This window comes from Ailuropoda melanoleuca, chromosome 9, assembly GCF_002007445.2.
Source record: "Ailuropoda melanoleuca isolate Jingjing chromosome 9, ASM200744v2, whole genome shotgun sequence".
Classification (NCBI taxonomy): domain Eukaryota; kingdom Metazoa; phylum Chordata; class Mammalia; order Carnivora; family Ursidae; genus Ailuropoda; species Ailuropoda melanoleuca.
The window spans coordinates 11,239,538-11,244,501 of NC_048226.1; the positions used below are offsets into that span (position 1 = coordinate 11,239,538).

Sequence of the window (4,964 nt, forward strand, 5' to 3'; positions counted from 1 at the left end):
TTGACGATGATGACAGCAATGACAGCAATCCTACTGTCCCATTCCTGCTAGACCCCATCCTTCCACACACAAACCTACCCCTCTTCTAACTGGCAGTCACACTCAATAACCATAGCTAACATCCACTGAGCACCTACGATGGGCAGGGCACTGTACAATAAATTATTTCACTTCATTTGCAGGGCACCCAAAGATAGCTACAGCTAATACACCACTTTACAGGCAAGGAAACAGGTTCAGAGAGGTCGGGTAATGCGTTGGTCAGGGTAGGCTAACCACTATCACAAAAAAAAACCCCAAAACCTCAGTGACTTAACACAGTCAAAGCCTACGTCTCCCCCACATCCCTGTTGGCAGAGGGCATGAAACAAAGGACTTACTCTGGCCATCATTCAGGGACCCAGGCTCCTTCTGTATTGTGACTCCCCCACCTCCTACACTGAGCCGCCCCTTGATCGCCTGCAGTGAGACAGCAAGCAACAGGGAGAGAGCGAGAAAACCCGTGGCTCTTCCTCCCCTGAGCTCAGTGTGACAGGTGACACTTCTGCTCACAGTCCACTAGTCAAAACTAGTCTCTCAGGCCCACCTAGATGCAAGGGGCTGGGGAATAGCCTATTCGCGCTCCCAGAAAGAGAAGAAGAGAAACAGATACTGGTGAACAGTAGTTTCTATCACAATGAACTTGCCTAAGATCACGCAGCCAATGACAATGGAACGGAGCTATGAACCCAGACCCTCACCTCTTAATCACTGAGCTACACTGCCATCTGGGGAACCGTGGAGGTTTTAAAACAGAGCTCCCAGATTCTTTCCCATTCTTCCAATCACGATGTAGGGTCCATGTTGAATCTGGGTTCTATCAGTCCTTGACCAACAGAATACAGCAAAGTGACACTATGACCATGTCCAGTCTCCTAAGACGCAGGCAAGCTTCTACTCCCTATCTCTTGGGGTGCTCTCTCTCGGAATCCAGCGGCCCTGTTTTGAGGAAGCCCAAGCTAGTCTATGTGGAGACATTACCTGTATCAGTTCCAGCTAACAGCCAAGGAGAAGTCCCAGCCATCATCTAGAATCACCCACTGGACGTGTGAATGAAGACACTTCCAGATGATTCCAACCCTCAACAGTCAAGTCATTCCCAGTCAGGCTCCCAACTCAGTGGCGAGTCTGCTTCTCCCTCTGCCCTTCCCACCCTCTGCTTGTGCTCTCTCAAATAAATAAAATCTTTTAAAAAAGGAATTTCATGTCAAACAGTCAAACAGATCCTATTACTTCTAGGGGGGAAAGTTTTCAGAGTCTCTCTCTTTTTTTTAATATTTATTTATTTTTGTATCTATTTATTTGAGAGAGAGAAGGAGAGAGTGAGTGAAAGAGCACAAGCAGGGGGGGCCACAGAGGAGAAGAGGGAGAAGGGCTCCAACCCCAGGACCCTGGGATCATGACCTGAGTCGAAGGCAGACGCTTAACTGACTGAGCGACCCAGGAGTCCCCAGAATCTCTTTATACCATCCTTTTTATTTTTGTTCTTGTACCATTTGATCTTTTTCCCCGCAATAAAAACTTTTCCACAATAAAAATTTATAACTCATCATCAGGAAAAAAAACGTTTTAATGACATACCCTCTGCTCAATCACTAAAGCCCACTGACCCCTGTGTGATCTTGTCCCTTGACTTTGTCCTTGGTCGACGTGGGAAAGCTGGGTGGCTATGCAGATCCCAGAGGCCCTCCTCGATCCGTGCTCCAGGAACCATCAGTGGCACTAGCCGCCACCTCTGTCCTCTTTGAAGCACTAAGCCAGCTTCTGCAAGGATGAGCAGGGACCTGGGTCAGCCCCACCTGCGCACGCGAAAAGAACCCCAGGAAGGGGGCTGGGACTGTGAGTAAATCAGGCCCTAGAGATGGTTTGTGAAAATGTTGCTGAAGAGGCCGGGATGCTGCCTGCCTCTGGACCGTGGCTCGTGCTGTCTCCCCTACGTGGTATGCCCTTGCCGGGCACAGAAGATTAACCATAGAAGTGAAAGTTCAGGAAAAGGAAGATGGCAGTGTCCAGCAGCCACAAGGAGAGAGGACACGGGGACCCCAGGGAGCAGCCAGACTCGGGTGCTACAGCCGTATTCCCCCCGCCACTCTCTCCTCATGCCTCCTAACAGGCTGGATCAGAGGATGTGTCAGGTTTCCAGAAAAAAGGGCAATGCAGGAATCCCCTCACACGCTGATGCGTCTTTTCAGGATCGTCCACAAGCCGCAGGTGACACTTCAGCACTTGACCTTCTTCAAGCACCTGCATGTCACACAACTGGACAGAAGCCTCAACCAGCAAGTAAAACGGAAGCCAGAACCAGCATCATTTCCCTTCCTGGAAAAAACACCCTTCGGGTCAGGCCACAGCAGTCATCTAGGACAGGAGACCTCTTCCGCCCCCAGCCGGCCTCTGTCCAGAAAACTAAAGGGAAGAGAACTGCTAGAACTGGAACCAGCTTCCAGAAAGCAGTGGGGAGACATGAAGCTGCAGCTGGATGATTTGCCAGGAATTTTGGCTCCGCTGACCAAAACCGAGCTCACAGCTCTCAGCCGGATTTGACTGGCCCTGCTTCCTCCTTCCTTTTGTCGGAACAGGCCTTGCTTCCTGTGCCACCAACTCCATCCATCAGTCTTTTGAGGCGCCACTGAATTTAAACATGAATAGGACAAAAAACAGACCTCTGGTTCGTGGACAGAGCAGCCTGTGGCCGGCAGCGTCCTTGGCCGCTTGCTCTGCTGTTCCAGGAGCTGCCCTTCCAACCTGGGGGGGTGAACCCACTCCTGGGAGTCCTGAGGGTGTCCCACATTTTGCTGTATACCTGATGCTATACCCCGTCGAAGAGGACCAGCGTTGCCAGCACGTGGCTCAGAGCCATGGTTGGGGCCATCGCACCCGGCATGGGCGGGACAGCAGCTACCGGCAGCCTCGAGGTGGGAAAAATCCTCTACTCTTGCCAGTTTCCCCCATTTCAACGCCCTGAGCTAAGGACTCTACACAGACTACTCTGGAGGCCGTCACATGATGTCGGTCACCCACCCGGCCCTGTGCAGGTGCACTGCCCTGCACCACAGCCTGGCCTGGATCGGACTGTCCACAGTGGCCCCCGTCCTGGATGTCAGTACACGGACCTTCCCTGTCATCTCCCTCCCCATCAACCTCTGTATTTCCTACCTCGACTTTCAGTTCTACACGGATGCGGACCGGAAGGGCTCCGGAAGCTGCTCTTCCACAGCCTCTTGCACCTGCCCTTGGTCCCGCTGCTCCTCCTCACTGGTGCTAAGCGGCCCCCAGGGGACCGGTGCCAGGGAAGAGCCTCAGAGTTGAAATCACATGGGCACGTGGGAAAAAAACAGAAACAAAACATACAGGGAGGCGCACAATTTTTGCCATCCCTTTGCTGTTAGACAAGAATATTTTGGTAACTCTGGAGCTCGACAAGAGAGATTGCTGGGTTTGGTACAAGCCTGTAAAATAATCTGGTGCTCAATGATCACCCGACCACTGTTTTTAATGGTAATGTCCCCTGAGAAGGGCATTTCCATCCCCATTTCACAGAGGAGGAAGCACGCTGGAGGAGGTTAAGGCACACTAGATGAGAACTTGAAGATCGGTCAACTGGTCAACAATGCACAAACATGGAAATGACCAAAGAAATCATGGGACCAACCCCCTCACCTTACAGACAGGATGACCATAGGCTGCACATGATCTGACTCTCACATGGACACGAAAGTGCATGGAGAAGTGTCGTCAAGAGTTCTCCAGAGCCCTGGATGTTCTATGTCTCTCCCTGGTCTCACTGCACTAAGTCTATGCCCCTTTCTCAACTTGATCTCACTTGGTTACACCAAGTAAGGAGAAGTAATAGTCATCTCTCAATATCAAAAACTAGAACCTTTCTAAATGCCCACCAAGAGGACATTAAATACCCTAAATTATGCTGCATCTTTTAAATGGAGTACTATGGAACCCTCAAAAATAATGTTATGGTCAGGGCGCCTGGCTGGCTCAGTTGGTGGAGGATGGGACTCTTGGTTTCAGAGTTGTGAGTTCAAATCCCACACTGGGTGTAGAAATTATTTAACAATAAAATCTTTTTTTAAAATATGATCATATAGGGGCTCCTGGGTGGCTCAGTCGTTAAGCGTCTGCCTTCGGCTCAGGGCGTGATCCCAGCGTTCTGGGATCCAGCCCCACATCGGGCTCCTCCACTGGGAGCCTGCTTCTTCCTCTCCCACTCCCCCTGCTTGTGTTCTCTCTCTCGCTGGCTGTCTCTCTCTGTCAGATAAATAAATAAAATCTTTAAAAAATGAATAAATAAAAAAATAAAAATAATAAAAATATGATCATATACTTGGAAACATGAAAAAATGCTCAAGTTATTATTATGGTAAATTTCAAAAGATGTTGGCAAAAGTGTTTCTGCAGTATGAGTCAACTGTGTAAAACACAACATGAACAGCTTAGAAAAGACTGGAAGAATATACACTGAGATGTTCATTGATGATTCTGCTAAGCACTGGGATCATGGTTATTTTCTTCTTTCTACTCTCCTACAGTGAATATTTTTTAAGAGTACTGAGAGCAATTCAAAAAGATTTTCCTAAAGAAACAGTAAACAGGGGTACCTGGGTGGCTCAGTCAGTTAAGCGTCTGCCTTCAGCTCAGGTCATGATCCTGGAGTCCCAGGATCGAGCCCCACATTGGGCTCGCTGCTCAGCAGGGAGTCTGCTTCTCCCCCTCCCTCTGTCCCTCGCCCTGCTCAAGTCTGCTCCTCTCTCTGCTCCTTACTCCACCTGTGCTCTCTCTCTCAAATAAATAAAGAAAATCTTTTTTAAAGAAAAGAAACGAAACAGTAAATAATTCAGCAAAGAATGCACTTCCGCTTCCACTGAATAGGCCCTTTAGGCACCCAGTAAAGATCCTGACATCTCCAGGGA

At 49.4% G+C, this 4,964-nt stretch overlaps 1 pseudogene; it reads left to right on the forward strand.

Annotated features, from left to right (window-relative positions):
- The first annotated feature begins 252 nt into the window (after positions 1-252).
- On the forward strand, positions 253-3,428 carry LOC105241487 (annotated as a pseudogene).
- Positions 3,429-4,964: the final 1,536 nt, after the last annotated feature.